Source organism: Monodon monoceros, unplaced genomic scaffold (assembly GCF_005190385.1).
Source record: "Monodon monoceros isolate NGI ecotype Baffin Bay Population unplaced genomic scaffold, NGI_Narwhal_1 Super_Scaffold_19, whole genome shotgun sequence".
In the NCBI taxonomy this organism is placed as follows: Eukaryota; Metazoa; Chordata; class Mammalia; order Artiodactyla; family Monodontidae; genus Monodon; species Monodon monoceros.
In genome coordinates, this window is record NW_021703775.1 from 67721841 (window position 1) to 67741039 (window position 19199).

Here is a 19199-nt window from a genome sequence, read left to right on the forward strand (position 1 = left end):
TGTGTGTGTGTGTGTGTGTGTGTGTGTGTGTGTGTGTGTGTGTGTGTCTAAAGGAGGCTGTGAGCCTGAGACTTTCAGTTTCAGGTCTGATCTTTTTTTCCCCCTCTCTATCGGCCAACCCTTGTCAGTTTCCCTTCCACTCACATTCTCCTCTGTGTTTGGCCAAGCTCACAGAATAATTAAAACTAGAGGAAACCTTAGACCAGGCAGTGCCCATGAGGAAACTGAGGCTTGGCAAGGGGAGTCTGCATCTCCAGGCCTCAGGGCTTGCTGGGCCAGAGCTGGGATTTGAGCCTAGCTATCCTGACCTCTAGGGCAAGGTAAGTGCCCTAGACTTTCCCCCCTCACATCACTAGAACTAAGTCCCTTAAGCCTGTCCTCAGTAGAGATTCTGGAGCCGCCATGACCTGTATTCTCTGACAAACGTGTTGCTGCTAAGGAAAAAAATGAGCCTGGAGATCTAGTCAACAGCCTCACAAATCTTGAAATCCTTCTTTGCAGGTTTATGGCTTCTGAGAAGCAAGCAGAGGCAGCCAGTTCTCAGCAACAAACACAATAATTATAATAGCACTTGCAATGATTAATCAGGCAGGGAGTATTGAGTGGTGCCTGTGAGCATGCGTGGCAGCGTGTGTGTGTGTGTCCATCCGGGTGGGGGAGAGGGCAAGGGGGGTGACTTTATTCCCAGTGAGCAGGTTTTAGGTGTCCTTCCCTCAGTTGAGGGGCTGGGTCACAACCGTGGCACTCCTTGGGTAGAGTTGTGATCTGGCTAGAGCTGCAGCTGTTTCTGCCGGGAGAGGAGTCCTATCCTGTCGTCTTGGACGTTGGGGTCCTGACCGTATACTGGGAGAGAGGAACTGATGAACAGAAGCCAGTTCTAGGCCTGTCAACCAGATTAACATGGGACTTCACCAACGTGATGTACATGGCAAAACCAAGGAACTTGGCATATTCAGCCTGGAAAAAAGATGCAGAGGACATGTGAGCTGTCACACGGAGGAGGGATTCGCTTTGTTCTGGGTGGCCTAGGAGGGGCCAGTGATCTGTGTGGAAATGCTCCAGTAAAAGAGCTTTCAGCTTAAAATAGATGGAGCATTCTCTCTGCCTCTGCAGAAGCAATGGGCCCAGATGTAATGAGCTCCTGGTCAATGAAGTTATGCAAGCACAGCCTGATTGATCGCTTGGGTTCAAGCTGTCTTGTTTTTTTTTTCATCTTTTTTTCCTTCCAGTTTTATTGAGATATAATTGACATACCACCCTATATAAGTTTAAGGTGTACACCGTAATGATTTGACTTACATATATCATGAAATGATTACCACATTGAGTTTGGTCAACATTCATCATCTCGTATAGATACAAAATTCAAGGAAAAAAGATCTTTTTCCTCGTGATGAGAACTCTTAGGATTTATCCTCTTAACAATTTTCCTAGACAACGTACAGCAGTGTTCACTGTGTTCATCATGTTGCACACTGCATCCCTAGTACTTATTTATCTTAGACCCAACTGGGAGTTTGTACCTTTGACTGCTTTCATCCGATACCCTCCCCCCACCTCTGGTAACCACAAATCTGATCTCTTTTTCTACGGATTTGTCTGTTTGTTTGTGAAGTATAATTGACCTACAACACTTTGTTGGTTCCTGGTGTGCAACAAAGTGATTTGATATTTCTGTGCATTACAACATGACCACCACGATAAGTCTAGTTACCATCTGTCACCATACAAAGGTATTACATTATTATTGACTATGTTCCACACACTGTACATTTCATACCCATGACTCACTTATTTTGTAACTGGAAGTTTGTACCTCTTAATCTCCCTCGCCTCTTTGGGGTTGAGGCTATTTTAGAAGGATCCAAAGAGCTAGTACAGTGCCTGGCACAGAGCATCTGCAAGAAATGCCTTCTGACATGATTGCTAAAAGTACTGAGTTTGGGGGCTGGACTAGATGCACTCTGTGGTTCATTCATGGAGCATTTCCTCTGTGCCGGGCCCTTTGACCCTCCTGGAAATGCTATATAATCCTCCGGCCCCAGGAAGGGCTGTATCTGGAGTCCTTGCCGAGCCCTCACAGCACTGCTTTCTCCCAGCTCCCCCATCCCCACCCACCCGAGGTCCCCACACGTATACCCTACACCTCACTGCTTGCAGAAGCCCAACACTCACAGGTTGGAGTAAGGGCCTAGAGGCCCTAGGGCTCCAGCAAGGGAAATGAGCCTCCAGCAGGCTAATTACTGGGAGCTGATTCTATTAAGTGGATAGCTTGCTCTAGGCAAAGCAATTACAGCTAATCAGCCCCTTGCAGCAGTCCAAAGGGACAGCCGTTTGAGCGAGACACATGCGTGACTAGGAGCGTCAAAGCAGTCTGAGGCTCAGGCCTGGGCAGATTTGTCTTAGGCCAAAGGCTGCTCAGAAAGTGGTACCCCGGCCCCTTCCCTGGGCTGCCCAGATCTCAGGCCACTGCGGTGCTGCAGCTCCATGGAAGCAGCACTGAATGGAAACTCAAAGACCTGTGTTGAGACTTGGCTCTGCCACCAAGGAGCTGAATTTCACTGGGGAGAGTGCCTCTCTGACCTGAGCCTCAGTTTCCCTGTCTGTCAAATGAGTAGGATGGATTAGGGAAGAATCTAGTCCAAGCTTGAAACTGGAGTCTATCTCGATATTGTACTGTATACTTAGAAATGTCTAAGAGGGAAGATCTAACATTGTGTTCTTATAAAAAATAACAACAACAGGGGACTTCCCTGGTGGTCAAGTGATAAAGAATCCGCCTTCCAATGCAGGGGACTTGGGTTTGATCCCTGGTCAGGGAACTAAGATCCCACATGCTGCAGGGCAACTAAGCCCGCACGCCACAACTACTGAGCTCGCGTGCCTCAACTAGAGAGCCTGCGTGCTGCAAACTACAGATCCCACGCCCTCTGGAGCCCGCCTGCCACAACTAGAGAGAGAAAAACCTGCACGCCACAATGAAAGATCCCACATGCCTCAACTAAGACCCGACACAGCCAAAAATAAAAATAAATAAATAAAATTAAAATAAAAAATAAATAAAATCTGTTAAAAATAATAATAGCAATAATAAATAAAGAGGTAGGAAGAAACTTTTGGAGGCGATGGATATGCTTACAACATAAATTGTCTTGATGGTTTCATAGGTGTATGTATACTTATCTCCAAATGCAACAAGTTTTATACATTAAATATGTACAGCTTTTTGTATGTCAGTCATGTCTCAATGAAATGGTTTTAATTTAAAAAACACAAAAACAGAGATGTTGGTCTATCTAGTCCATCTGGTTTGGATTCTAGTCCAGGCTAAAATGACCTGACCAGCTAGAGAAGAACTTTTTGAAATCCTCAAACATGGAAATATATGCTGCAGGATCTAATTATTCAGGCTATTAAAAAAAACTGAAATAATGTATTTTTAAAAATTACGAATGCCCTCCTGGAATTTTTTTCCTCTAGAAATTTAATGAAATGTGTGTTCCCTAAAAAACAGACAAGATTTTTTTGACCATGATTTAGTGACTTACAGATTCTTTGAGGAAGTTGGGTCATGTTAGCGGGGGAAGGAACGGGAGAGGAGGTCCCTGGAAGTGAGGGGGTAATGAGCCAGATGGAGACAGGAGAGTCACTGGGCCATGGCAGTGTCTGTTCTGCCTGTGCTGGTTCCTTTCCCAGAGGAAGAACTCCCTGAAAGATCCCCGGGTGCTGTCAGAACGCTAAGGAGTAATTTATTTCTTTATTCATTTATTAAAAAATTTGTTTATTTTATATTGAAGTGTAGTTGATCAACAATGTTGTGTTAGTTTCAGGTGTACAGCAGAGTGATTCAGTGATACATATACATGTATCTATTCTTTTTCAAATTCTTTTCCCATTTAGGTTATTACAGAATATCTAGCAGAGTTCCCTGTGCTATACGCTAGGTCCTTGTTGGTTTTCTATTTTAAATATAGTAGTGTGTACATGTCAATCCCAAACTCCCAGTTTATCCCTCCCCCACCACCTTTCCCCTTTGGTAACCATAAGCTTGTTTTCTAAATCTGTGAATCTGTTTCTGTTTTGTAAATAAGTTCATTTGTAGCAATTTTTTTAGATTCTGCATAAAAGTGATATATCATATTTGTCTTTGTCTGACTTACTTCACTTAGTATGATAAACTCCAGGTCCATCCATGTTGCTGCAAATGGCCTTATTTCATTCTTTTTAATGGCTAAGTAATATTCCATTGTGTATACGACCACATCTTCTTTATCCATTCGTCTGTCAATGGACATTTAGGTTGCTTCCATGTCTTAGCTATTGTCAATAGTGCTGCTATAAACATTAGGGGTGCATGTATCTTTTCAAACCACGGTTTTCCCTGGATATATGCCCAGGAGTGGAATTACTGGATCATATACTAGCTCTACTTTTAGTTTATAAAGGAGCCTCCATACTGGCTGTACCAATTTACATTTCCACCAACAGTGTAGGAGGGTTCCCTTTTCTCCACACCCTCTCTAAGACCACTGAAGAGGAATTTAAACATCAGTCCCTCCCAGCACTGAAATTCTAAGATTCTGGGTTGGTATGAAGCAAATGACGTGACCCAAACTCACCATGTGGGCAGCCTAGTGGAGGAGACCAGAAGCCAGCAGACCTCAGCAGCAACCAGCTGTGAGAGCTGGGCAAGCCATGGCCCCTCTGTGAGCCTCAGCTTCCTCCTGTGCAGCATAGAAGGATGAGAGCCATCTCCACTGTAGCCTCCCTCACACAGTGGTTGAGGGATTCCAAGTGAGATGATGAATGTGAAACTAAGACTAATTAAGTAATTCTATTAAAAGGTGAGAATGTAAACTATTAAAAAGCTTCTGTACAGCAAAGGAAACCATCAATAAAATGAAAAGGCAACCTACAAAACAAGAGAAGATATTTGCAAATCATATATCTGATAAGGGGTCAATGCTCAAAATAGTTAAAGAACTCATACAACTCAATAAAAAAGACCAAACCATTTAATTAAAATATAGGCAGAGGATCTGAATAGACATTATTCCAAAGAAGACCTACAAAGGGTCAACAGGCACATGAAAAGATGCTCAACATCACTGATCACCAGGGAAATGCAAATCAAACCCACAGTGACCTATCACCTCACACCTGTTAGAACGACTATTATCAAAAAGACGAGCGATAATGAGTGTTGGTGAGGATGTAGAGAAAAGGGAACTCTTGTGCACTGTTGGCAGGAATGTAAATTGGTGCAGCCACTATGGAAAAACTGTATGGAGCCTCCTCAAAAACATTAAAATAGAACTGCCATATGATCCAGCAATTCCACTTCTGGGTACTAATCTGGGGGAAATAGAATCACTATCTCAAAAGAGTATCTGCAAACCCATATTCACTGCAGCATTATTTACAATAGCCAAGATTTGGAAACCGACTAAGCGTCCATCGATGGATAAAGGGATAGAGAAAATGTGGTATATGTGCAATGGAATATTATTCAGATATTAAAAAGAAGGAAACCCTGCCATTTGTGGCAACATGGACAGACCTTGAGAGCATTATGCTAAGTGAAATAAGCCAGACAGTGAAAGACAAATACTGTATGACCTCACTTACATGTAGAATCTTACAAAAACTGAACTCATAGATACAGAGAACAGATTGGTGGTTGTCCAAGGCAGGGGGTGGGAGGTGGGTGAAATGGGTGAAGTGGTCAGAGGGTATAGACTTCCCGTTATGAGTCCTGCGGGTCTAATGTACCTCATGGTGACTATAGTTAACAACACTCTACTGTATATTTGAAAGTTGTTAAGAGAGTAGATATTAAAAGTTCTTATAACAAGGAAAAAAATTATAACTATGTATGGTGATGGGTGTCAACAAAACTTATTTAATAATATGTACACATATAAAATCATTATATGTAATACGTTATTACATGTCAATTATATCTCAATTTTTTAAAAAAAGAAAAAAAGTGTGTTCTTATTAACAACAGCTGGGACCCAGGTCTCCCTCTCTAATCCAGCCCTTCTCTCTTTTGATTTTCATGACTGTAGCTTTCAGAGCAGGGTGGCCTTGCTGGAGCAGAGCGTGGGGGCCACCTGACTGCCAGCTTTCCCTGACCTTGGTGATCTCAGATGGCTGGAGCCCATGTAATCAGACCAAAGCCTTGGTCTGTCCTCAAAGAGGAGCCCTGGCGCTGATTGGCAACCAGCGGCCTTGCTGGGCCACGCATAGCCTTTGGGCATTCGTTGGGGGGAGGAGAAGCAACCTTGATTCAGATGCTGGGCTTGAGGAGAGCCGATTCCCCCTGGATCATACTGGCAGGAAAGAGGAGGGAGGTGGGATGCAGGGGGAGGGGGCACCAAGCAGGCCCGGATTGCCCCGCTCATCAGCACCCCACATTAGTCACTTGCCAGAAGAGAGGGTATGAGGAAGACCATTTTATTCCCCATACTATTCTGAGAGTGGTGGGAGGGAGGGCTGTACTGGGAGGTTATTGGAAAGCCTGGAGTGCCAGCAGAAGAAATCTGCACGGCTGGATGGAGGCAGTGGGAGAACATGAAAGGTGCTCGGGCAGGGCTATTCCAAAGAGACCACGGCCCTCAAAGCCAAGCCCGCGTCCCTCGGCCTGGGCTCCTGTCTTGTGTGATCTGCCCAGTCTGCCTCTCTAGCCTCATCCCCCTTGCTCCGCTTAGGGCTCTTTGCACCAGCCATTCTGTAATCTTCGCAGTCTCTCCACATGTTCCAGGCTCCTTCTTGTTTTTCTGCCAGAAACGCACATTGTGCCAGGTACAAATATAATTACACTTAGTGCTGCCTTTGGAATGGCAGCATTCCCACTTTACAGATGAGAAAACTGAGGCTCACAGCGAAGCAAATGGGCTAAGCTCTTACAGGTAAATAGATGACAGTTCCAATATTCAACCCAGATCAGTTTGACTCCAAAGTCTGTGCTTTCACTCTTCTGCCACACTCCCTCGCTAGAAAATGATTGAGGGCAGAGCCAAGCTGCAACACGGGAATAGAAGAAAAGGCGCTGTCCACACAGAACCTGGCACATAGCTAGAGCTTCAAAAATACTGGTTGTGTGAATGAATGAGCAGCTCAGAGAGGAAGGCTGTAGGAAGGGCTAGGACACAGCCCCTGGGCTTGTCCCAGCAGGGACAGATGCTTGACTTTGACTAGGAAACAGGGCAGAACTGTGGGTGAAGCCAAGTGACTCCAGCTTGCAAAGGGACTGGGAGACAGGACTGTCATGAACAAGCTGGACTCAGTGACTGATCCGAGGTGGAGAGGAAAGAGGAGGCCAAGTTGTCCATGGCCCGCCCTAGCATGGTGCCCCAGCATCCAGCCCAGGCAGGGACTCAGAAGGGTCTCCACAGCCGTGCATAGATTGCAGGATACCTTTGAGTCTCTGAGCTAGGTGTCTGGGAGAACTAGCACACCGAGCAATCTGAAGGGGAATGGACCATCCAACCACGTGGACAGGGGCTGGTCCTGGTGCTGGGTCACCACGGGAAGGCACAGGTGGGTACCTGGGCTCTGTGCTGCATGGATGTCCGATGACCCAGAGATGGTACAGTCCAGTGATCCACGGAATCCACAGTACATCGGGGAGATGGAGATCAGCTGGAAGGCAGTGCTCAGGCAGAAGGGCACTGAGCCGTCAGGGAGACGGAAAAAGTGATGTCGTTAAGGAACAATGTGGCCAAAGGAATGAGCTGTAACTTGCTGGATCCAAAAGGACAAACGGGAAAACGGCTGCCAGAGGCCCAGGGGTGTCTGATGATGGCCTGACACGGCCCTGGGGGAGGGATTGAGCCCCAGTCCAGAGGCCAGAAGGGAGTCACCCCATAGGCTCCGTGGACCTTTTCTGCCCCCCCCCACACCTTGTCAAACAAACCCTCTGGTCTCTTAATAAGGATTGATGAATTGAGTCAGGACAGAACTCCTGGCCAGAGAACTCTACCCTGTTTCAATGGAGTGGATCTAAGGATGCAGTCGTGAGGCAGAGGAAAGAGCACAGGTTCTGGGGTCAGCATCCCTGGGTAGGTCCTGCGCTGCCCAGCTGTGTGACCCACCTTCTTAAAATGCGTTGGCAGGATTAGGTGAGATAGGGGAAGTACCAGTCCTTAAGTCAGGACTGGCATGTCTCAGTGCTTCTTTCCTTTCCCTCTGTTCCCTACTTCCCGGGTAAGAGCTGGGGAAAACCAACCCTGCACCATAGCTTAGGGAAGAAGCCAGCCCTGAGGCTTAGGTGATCTGGTCAGGAAAAGGGGCTTCCTGGTCTAGCATGGGTTGCGTGGCCTGTGGATGGACTGAGCTGGTTAGAGGCAGGCAAGACACTCAGCAGAGATTCAGGGGAAATTTAGAATCTTGAAATGAGTGTCACAGGAAATGTGTGTGTGTGTGTGTGTGTGTGTGTATTGTGTGGAGTTGTGGTGGAAGTCATCTGGTCGAAATTCCCACTCTACAAGTGAGGAAACAGAGGCCCAGGGAAAGGAAGGGTCAAGGGCCTGCAACATGATGATGGTACTTGGTTCTTGATTGAGTTCTAGTCCCATTGCTGAGTTTCCTAGTAAGAAAGATCTCTGACTAGCAAAGAAATAATAGGGTTCCAGGCAATGGCCAGGGTAGCAGACTTGAGCAGAGGTATTTGTGTTGACCTTGGGAATCTGGAGGAACTGGAACTTGCTTTTTATTGTAGTCAAAATTGTTGAGAACACAATTAGCCCTGGGTAGGGCTCCGGCTCACCTGCTACCCTGTGAGGCCCAGCCGTCTGCAGAGGGGTGTTCTCTCCTGGAAGTTTGGGACCAGAGAGCTTCAGGGTCTGATGGACTAGGATTCCTGGAGGTGGCTGATCTCCAAGGGTTTGGCTGGAGCACACAGATGGCCACGCCAAGGCTTCTGTCCACCCACCAATGGTGAACCCAGAAATATGTTGTCCTCTCTGCCCCAAAAACTCAGCTTTAAGAGCACGTCCAGTGCATGTGTGGTCCCACTGTCCCCTCCATTTTTCCAAGGAGGAAGGATGGCTCCAAGGTCCACCCAGACGGTAAGTGGGGGGGTGGGACTCCTGGGTCGTCAGACACACTATGGTCTCTGCATCTGCTTCTTCTCTCCGCACACACCTCCCTCAGGGCCCGTGATTCTCCTCAGCTGCCAGGTCAGTTCCCCCGAACACCTTCAACTGTAAGTCCTGTTTCTCACCTCCTGTGTCTGAGCCCTTTCACTCTCAGGCTGGACCAGCCTTCTCCACCAGGTCGGGGAGGGATGCAGAAAGGGAAGCCTGATGCCCCTGTACAGAGAGGGAAATGAGGCACGGGGCTGGCCTGAGCCAATGTCAGGATCCAAGCTTCCCTGTCCACAGGTCCAGTAAGGGAGGCCCAGAGCTGCAGGGAAAGGCAGAGAAACACCACTCTGTTTTCTTAAGCTCCCAGCTGGGTCTGAGAGCACCAAATCCTCTTTGAAAAAATAGAAAAGGGATTTTAAAAAATCAAGATATTAACCTTCTGAAACTGGACACTCCCCTCCATGTAGAGATTAACTTCTTTTCTAAGCATTTTTTTTTCATTTCTATAAACATCTTAATTCAGGCCGACATCATGGCCAGCCTGGATTATGGATGGATGGAGAGACGGATGGCCTCGTCTCAGCCACACAGGCATATGTGTGTGACGTGCGTGTGCACGCACACACACACACACACACCTGGAACAGCAGAGAGAGCATTGGTCGAGGAGCCGAAGATCTGGGCTTTATTTTCAGCTCTGCTGCTGAACCCTGGACCTCAGTTTTCTCATCTATAAAAGGGGTGGCTGGACCAGCCAGGTTTCTAAGACTCCTCCCCCACCCCCACCACTTTCTGGCACTGCCCAGCAGTGTAGGTTGACCGCCTTGCTTCTCAAGGACCCTGCCTGTTTCTCCCGGAACTTCTCTGATAGTCTTCAGGCCTGAACAGCATGCAGGGGGAAGGAGGGGGGAGGGAAAGCATGCATTCCAGTTCTGTGTGGGACCAGGGCTGCTTTTATGGTTATCTCAGCTCTGCTGTAAATGTAAAGTCACATGTAAAACACCCAGCACATGATCTGAGCACACCATAGGTGCTTCCCAAAGTCTGTTCTTTCCCCTTTCACCTCCTTTTCTTAGTTCACCTGGAGGCTCATCCCTATCTGAGGCCCGGTTCCCTTCATCAACCTCAGCCGATGGAGAAGCCACGTCATTTTTGTTTTCTAGCTTCAGGTTCCCCTCAGCCTGTGTCACATGGCTCCAGTATGAACTCTTGAATGTTTCCCATCACTTTTAGGATGAAGACCTGGCCCCTCGGTGTGGCCTGCTGGGGGCTCTTGCGGATCCGCACCCCCTACTTCTCCAGCCTGGCCTGGCAGTCCACTTACCCTGCCCCTCTGGGCTTTTGGATCCTTCTTTCAGGTCCCCAATTTGTCATGCTCCTTCCATCTTGGCCTCCTCACGAACCCTACCTCTACCCGGGCTCGCCCCTGTGTCTAGCTGGCGCACACCTGCTCTTCTGACAGTCCCTTCCCCAGGAAGTCCTCCTTGACCCCAGGGAGGTTAGGCCCCTCATGCCGTGGTCCTCTCCTTCCCAATGACAAAACACCATCATAATGAAAAGACCAGCTGTACCTCAAGTATTTGATGTCTGTCTCCCCCACTGGACCGTAAACTCCAGGAGGGCAGGGGCAGGTCGGTGTGTCTGTTTGGTTCAACACTGTCTCCCCAGCACCTGCTCAGTGTCTGAATTCCATAGTGAATGAATGAGTCTAAATGAATCTAAAATTGTTCTCTTTAAACACACCTGAAACCCTGCTCAGCACCTTCCATGAAGTCCAGGCAGAACATTCCCTAAAATAGCTTCACTCTTCACTCACTCTGACCTCCCCTAAAGGTCCCCTCTTTTCCTTCCTGATGCCACATACTCTCAAAACCTCAAGTTTCTTTTTAAACATACCGCCAGCCCAATCAAGCAACACTTTTCGTATCCATATTTCAGTTCCTTCCACCTTCTGACAAGCCCAATCATTTCCAAACCTTGATTATGTTCTGGTTCTTGAGGCTGCAGCCAGCTGTGGTTATTCTCAACTCTCGTTGTCACGGGGGAGGAGGGTAGATGTGCGTAGCCCTGACTCATCGAGGACCGGGAGAGAGGCGCTGAGCGTCCTAGCCTTGGGTAGGGGTGGGCCACAGCAGTGGTCTGGTTCCAGCTAGAGCAGAGGTTATGTGAATCCCCATTCGACTGTCATTTTGGCCAGTGTTCCTCAAAGGATGCTTATAGAACAATGGTGTCTTGAGATGTTTTGCAAAAGAAAAAGTCCTGCGCTCCAATGCGTTTGGGAAATTCTAAGCGTCACTCAGCGTTAGTTCTTGTTTGCAAGCATCAGAAGCCAACTCTGCTAATTTAAGCTTAAAAGGGGTTTATTCTAAGGATCTTGGGCAGCTCAAAGAATCTCCTGCAGGGTCAGAAAACCAAGGGCAGAGCAGCCAGGGACAATGCCCAAAGTCATATTGTATGCCTGGCCCCGGGAAGCCCCACTGCTGCCGCCACTGAACTAGTGCTTTATACTTGTGCCACGGGCTCCACCAGCACTGCAAGCCGCTTCTAGAACTGCCACCACTGAAGCCTCTGAAAACAGATGGTGGCTGCTGCCACCACTGCTGCCACCGCTCTCATCAGAGTAGAACCTACATATTCTGAGCTTCCTCGCATCACGGTCTAGGGGTAGAGTGAGGTCATATGCCTGCGCCCTAGCTCGAGAGAGGCGGGGACAATGTGAATTTCACATTTCACTTTCAGCTTCTGTACTGGGAGGCAGCCTCTGCTTCAGCAGACAGGGGAACCCCTGAAACATAGGAAAGGGGGGCAGGTGCTGACTGGCCCCAAATGACAACTGTTTGCTGCACCGTGGACCCTGGACACCTGCCCTGGGAGTGTGCCGTGCTCTAGCACAGGGTCTACCGGTCTCAGTACTGTTGACGTTCGGACCAGGCACTTCTCTGTGGTGGGCTATCCTGGGCATTGTGGGATGTTTAGCATCCAGGCCTCCATCCACCACATACCAGCAGCACCCCTCCAGTTGTGAAAGCTAAAAATGTCTCAGTACGTTGCCACATGTGCGCTGGGGGTGAATTTGCCCCTGGCTGAGAACAACTCCTCTAGGAGATGTGTAGGAAATGTGTAATATGTCTGAGGAAGTAAGATTGATTTAACCCGGTTCCCCAAGCTTATTTGACCATGGAGACATTTTTTTTTTCTCTAACTCTCTTTGGCTCTATTTCACAGAACTTCTTCGGGAAATGCTGAGTTTATAACTGGGGCCCTCTTTCTTCATGTTTCATGGAGGTAGGAGGTTGCACAAGCCAAATGGCACTCCAGGTCTCCCTGTCACCTCCTTCCCATCTGTCAACCTCCCTGGACAAGGCTGAGGCTCCTTGAGGTCCAGCTTTGTGAGGACCCACTCTATGGGGAGTTAGTTGTGACTTTAGGAAACATTCCCAGGGTCCCAGGGAGGGGTCTGCAGAATGCCATTCAACGTGGAGAGTCAGTCTTTTCCCCTTGGCTGTGAACCTGCCCTGCAGGCAAAGATATTGCTCTAACCACCAGGCACACTGCCCTGGGGATACACCTCTGCCTGTGGCGGCCCACTGGAGCCCCTGCACTGTTTGACAAAGATCCCACAAGATCCAGGGACTTCCCTGGTGGTCCAGTGGTTAAGACTCCGTGCTCCCAAAGCAGGGGGCCTAGGTTCCATCCCTGGTCAGGGAACTAGATCCTGCATGCCGCAGCTAAGACCTGGTACAGCCAAATAAACAAATAAATAGTAAAAAAAAAAAAAAAAAAAAAAAAGATTCAGGCTCAAGAATGGCTAGTCTCCAATATGTGGGCCCAGTCTCCCAGTCTGTATTCCCCACACGTCCACCACGTCAAGGCCCAAGGAATGCCCTGGACACAAGGCCAGGTCTGCCCCAACCCAGGAAATACCCTCATCACCGTGATGCTGGATGGGGTCACAGGCCCTAGAAGGGTGGGGCCGCTGCCCACTGGCCTTACCTCTGGGAAGGAGGTTTTGGAGCTGCTGCAGGCTGGGAAAAGGAGCGTGGGGAGGCAAGTGTCCTTGGCAGCTCAGCTGCCCGTTCTGGAGGCTTCTGTGATCCAGCAGTTTTCCCATACGGATGGCTCTGCTCCTGCATGCAGCTTCACATTTGGAGCTCACTCACGTGGCTCAGAGTGTCTCTCGCTGACCTTGGGAAACCGGGACTATGGAAATATAATAGTGTCAGGGTTAGACAAACCTGTGTTTGATCTCGGTCGCACCACTTAACGGTGGAGTGATCTTGGCCAGGTCACCCTTATTTCGGAACTTTAATTTCATCATCCATGTAGATTTTTAAAAAGCACTTTTCCTGCTCCTACATTTGATAATTCTAGATTTTAGGCACTAACAGGTGGCCCCTGGGTGAGTCTCACTGAAGCCTTCCTGAGAGTTTAGGGACTCATGTTCTGGACCACAAGGTGCATCTTCATGGGGCAGGGGAGACAACGGGAATGAAAAGACAAAGGCTTAAAAATGCCTTGGATCCCAACCAGCCAGAGGATGCGCGAATGGAAAATTCCTGCTGTGTGTCAGAGGCCCACCTGGCCCGGGTGACAGCCAGCGAGCCAGACACACAGGCCCCACTGCGTGTTTAGACAGCACTTTTCCTGCCCTGGCCAGAGTTCACCCTGCCCCCCACCAATGCTCATCCTGGGGAGTGGGGAGGGGCGGGGGTCCTCACCCAGGCCCAGGAAGGCTTCCTGTGTATTAATATCTGAGCAGGGGCTGGGGAGTGGTAGCGTGAGCTGTAATAGGAAGAATGAGCAACAGGAAGCCCGGGCTTGGCCCCAGTCTGCCCTGAACCCATCTCTGTGACCTAGTCCAGGATGCAGGGTCCTCATCTGTGTGGTGTGTGGGTTGGACAGGGAGGTCTGCAGCGTCTTCATCAGCCCTGACATTCCACTGGCGGAGGCCTACGTTCTCTCAGAGATTCCACATCTGCCTTGGGAGAGGCCAAGCCCCTTTCAGGGGCAGGATCTGGGGGCGACTCTCGGAAGCTTCCCTCAGCCTTATGCTCACCATCTGAGCTTAAGGAAGTCAGCCAAGCCATTGTCGGGAGCTGTGGGATAGCCAACTTTGCCAGCACTCTCAGTGCCCACCGAGGCTTGCAGGTGATCCCTGGGGGGCAGGCTCTGGGTGAGTGTAGTGAAATGGACTCACTCCACCCAAAGATGGGGGCCAAAGGGGTGGGGGTGATGGACCCGGGGGGGGGGCAAGAGGAGCCCTGAGCCAAGGGGGCAGTGATTGTCCAACACCATGTGGGGGAGAGGCCCTGAATCTGGAAACGCTCCGGGGACCAGGCCCCATGCTCTAGTGTGGCCCGGGAAGGTCATTGGGCTGCACCATGGCTAGGACGTAGTGGCCCTCAGACTTTGCACACATCCCACGCTCATAGCCTCAGCTGTATAGGGGTCCAGGGCCAAGCTGGGACAGCCAAGTGCAGGTGGGGGCATTCAGAGCCCACATTACGGTTGAACACATTGGCCAAGGCTGACCTGCATGTTCCTGACTCTTGGGATTTTGATTGGCAAGTTGGGTCTATGGGTTGGACTAGTTCTGAGAGCCTGACAAGGCCTGGTCGGGGATAATGGTTAATTCATCAGGGTCATGCCACCTGGGAGGTCCCTTGGTCAATGCAACTTGGTCTACTGGACACCCTCCCTTGAATTATCTCTTCTTAGCTCAGGTTCCCACAGAGAGAAAATCCCTCTCATTGCCTTTTACCTCTCCCCTGGATGCCAAGAAAATGTGACACATTTCCACCCAAGGACACCATTGCTTCTGAACTCTGCCCATCCCTAGCCTGTCTCTGCCCAGTCCCCCCTTCAGGCAAATACTTAAAGGAAAGTACTGGAATGACACCACAGACAAGTCAGAGCAAGGACAACCCTGGCCCAGACAACGAGTCACTCTGCCTAGCTGCTTGTACCAGCCCACTGGAGAGGGCTTCCAGGCCTCATCCTGGCCTACCATTCCCCTCCTTCCCTCCATCCTTCTGTCTAAGGCCAGAGCTGAGCTCCCCTAGTCACTCAGGAGGAATGGTCTCTTTCTCAGATCCTAAGTCAGCCCCTCAGCACCAGGGCACACCTGCCCTCTCTGAAGCCCCAGCTGCCGGCGCTGCCAGAGACTTACTCCAGGGAAGCTGCCTGCACCTAACCCCCGCCCTACCCCAGGTCAGTTTCACGACCCCTTCCACTCAGGAAATCGCTTCTCCTATGTTTTGTTTCCTCCAGCCTGTGTTTTTTCCCCTCTGATTCCTTATACATGCTCCCAGCGATTCGGGTCACCCAGAAATCTCTTTCTTGCCTCTTGTGGGACCAGAGTCCACATCACAACGTGCATCTCTGAAATTCAAGGATGCTCCAGGGTGGGATAGATGGGAGTGCGTACATACGTGTGCGTGTGCGTGTGTGTGCGCGTGTGCGCGCGTGTGTGCGCGTGCGTGCGCGCGCGTGTGTGTGTGTGTGAATGCACATGATTTGGGCATAAGTTTGGTCTGCACGGAGTACAATGTCTTCCTCTTACAAAGGTGATGATAGACTGCTCCCTCCTTCCACATCAGCCAGGCCAGGTGAGGGCAGGTTCTGAGAGGTCAGCTGACCTCCCTTCTGGGTCGTGCCACAGAGCAGGGCATGGTTTCCAGGAGTCTGAGCCCCGCCTCAGATCTCTTTCCACCCCGCGCTGCTTGGGTGCTAAGAGAGGGAGGTGTGAGCCCAAATATCGTTAGTGAGGGGTGGCGTTGGAAGGCAGCTTGACCCTGGGGAGGGGTCTGGGCTCAGTGGAGTGTGGGATGATGTGTGGAAATGATCACCAGGGGAGTCACTCACTTTTCCAGATTGTTCCTTTGGTCCCACAGCTCAGGATGCATCCTGATTTATGAGGCGCAGGACTCCAGCAGCTCTGGGAAGGGTTCTGGTTTCTGCCCAGTCTAAGCTCTGAGGAGAGGCAGAAGGGAGGGCCTGGCACTGGAATGTTAGGAGTTAGGAAGCTGAGGGAGCGGAGCCTGGTAGGACTCAAGCAGGAGCCCGCCGAGGATGGAGGATGCTTCCACCTGCCTTTGGCTACAGACCCTCAAGCCAAAGGTGGAGGAGGTGAGCCCCTAGTCTGGGGGAAGCAGTGTCCTCAGAGCAGATAGGCTCCCTGGATGAGCAGCAACTCCCTGTCGGCTCCCTCGTGGGGCTGGTTGCTTCTGCTCTGAGACCGAGCGGTTCTGTCACAAAGCACAGCAGTGTTTGTCCGAGCCACAGAGAAAAGGTGTGCACTGTGCCTTTGCTTCCATTTAACAGATGAGGAGACTGAGGCCTTAGGTTCAGAGAAGCTAAGTGCTGCCAGGTCTCACAGCTAGAAGGTGGTTGAGCCAGGCTGCAAACTGACACCTTCTAATTCTACGTCCAGTCTCTTTCCATGAGCACAGACATCCCATAGCTGTGCAGAGCACTGGTGTGGCACAGGGGAAGGGGCAGTGAGTATGCAGGCGATCAAGCCCAGCTTCCAATCCCACCCCCTGCTAGTACTGAGTGTGTGAATTGGGGCATGTTGCCAAAGCTCAGTTTTCTCATAAATAAAGCGGATGTAATCGGGGATGCATGGAGCTGGCTCGTTCTAGCTCCCAAAAGCCAATTGTGTGTATTTCTTTTCAATTCCTCATTCAGTCATATGAAGCTGGTTAGCTTGAAAAGGGCCACAGCAGAGTATTTACACCAAAGAAATGAGCAAACCTGCAGGTCAGGTTTTTGCTCCCCAGAGGGCCAGTTGTCATCCCCGGGGACAAGTCTCACCCTACAGGACTAAGGAGTGAATCAGATAGCCTGTCAAGCTCTTACCACCATATCTGGATTGGAGCAAGTACTCACAAATGATCGGCAAAGGTAAAGGTTTTATCTTTTCTTCATCCTTATCATGTTTTATCCCTTTATTCACCAGGAGTGTAATCTGGGCAAGAGGGATTTTCTTCCATCATATCAGTGAAGACATTGAGGCCCCGAGGGACCAGGTGACTGAGCGCAGAGGGGGTAAGAGGTAAGCCTGGATTTGAACCCAGGTATTTATGCTCCTCATTCTGGGCCCTGGTCACTACTCTTGGCTGCCTTCCTGCACCAGACAATTTAAAGTCTCAGAAACATGGGGATCCTAGAGCCAGAAAGAATGTTGGAGATCATCTGTTGACAGTTCAGGTCCCCCATGTCACAGATGAGGAAACGGAGGCCTAGAGAAGGAAGGACCTACCCAAGGTCACTCCACCAGTTATGGCCCACTTGGAATTAGGATCCCAGATCTCTGGATTCCCCATCCAGATCTCTCTCCACTGGACCAAGCTGCCTTGAGACCCCTGAGCTGGGGTGGGATTATCCTACCCAGACAGCATGGCTGATGCCCAGAATGGAGGGAACAGGATGGCTGTTAGGGAGACTGCCATATTTCCATTCCGGGGAGAGGGGATGTAAAAATAATGTTATTTGTTCTGCCTACACCACCAAGTTATGTGAAACTGTCCTGTACATGCTGAAGGACTTACAAATATAAGTTAGTGACATTATATCAATCAGCAAACATTTATGAACCAGAGGCTCCCACAGGCAGACTTTGGGCCTCTGGGGGCAATAGAGCACTGGCATTGACGGGCCAGGGCTGGACCCAGCTCTGTAATCCCCATGGCCCTGCTCATGTCCTCCTTTCCTCTCTTCCTCTCTCTCTCTCTCCCTCCCTTCCTTCCTTCCTCCCTGCCTCTCTCCCTTCCTTCCTTCCTTTCTCCCTCCCTCTCTCTCTTCTTTCCTTCCTCCCTCCCTCTCTTCCTTCTTTTCATTTAATAAATATTCACAGATTGCTAGCCTTCTGCCAGGGCCCCACTAGGTGCTAGGGAAGCAAAGATGAATAAGGCAAAGTCTTACCCTAAAGCATTTCACAGAAGAGAAAAAGGAAACAAACATGAGATAGAGCCACCAGGAACCCGTCCAAGGGCCAGAGGGGCTCAAGGCGCATTGCATTGTTCAGTTGTGTGTGAGTATGTGGGAGGGGTTGGTAGGGAGAAAGGACATTTCTTTGCAAAAGAAGCACTGAGGAGGTGTGAAATAGCCTGGAAGTTTCTGGAAATGGCAAACATGGGCTTGGGTTTACAGTATAAGCTTTGGTCTGGAGTCACACAGGCAGAGTTTGGAAGCCTGGCTGTGCTGTGCGCTGTGTCACCTAGGCAAGTTTCCTCATTTGTAAAATGGGATGATAATTTTTACCTCACCGGGTCATTGTGAGGATTCACTGAGATCATTTATTCAGCAAGATATATTCTGGGTGCCTACCACGTGCCAGGCACCTTTCTAGGCTTGAGCGGGCGTAGGGAATAAAATAGGTCAGGTCCCTGCCCTCATGGAGCCTATATTCTAGTGGAAGGGGACGAACAGCGAACAAATACAAACATAGCATGGTGTCAAGTTCCTGTAAGTGACTGAAACTAGTAAAGAAGGTGTTTGGGGGCGGTCCTTGGGGTGCAGCCCCCAAGGTGAGGATTTGTGAATGTTGTGGTCTCAGGGGGAACAGTGGGGGAAGGGAGGACACAGACAAAGTCCCACACGGGCAGCCTCAGCCTGGCCTCTCTGGGGCTCTGGAGTGTATGCTGTGCTGGGAGGGGTCCCAGCCTAGACGAGGGGGAGATGCTGTGAGCTAGTGTGTGCTTAGGGTAGCGTCTGGTGCACCCCTTAGCCATGGAATGGATGCCCCTGAAGCCTAGTCAGTCTCGTCTCTGGGCCACCTCGCACACCCTTTGCCACCGTGTGATCTAGAACCACCTGCAGTTTTCCAGAAGCCTCTGCGTCCTCTCACTGCTGGGTACCTCTGCCCCTGCTGTTCCTTCCTGGAATATAACGTCTCCACTGTTGCCCCTGGACAATTCTTAGTCATTCTTCAATCTCAGCTCAAATGCTGCCTCTATGTCTGGGAAGACTCTGCCGGGCCCTCCTGGGGACTTTCTTCTGCATAACCTCTCGATTGGTCTGGACCACCAGCAAGGCAATAATATTGCTTTAAAATTACCTGTTCATGAGCCTGTCTGCCCACTAGGCTGGGAGCTCCTTGATGAC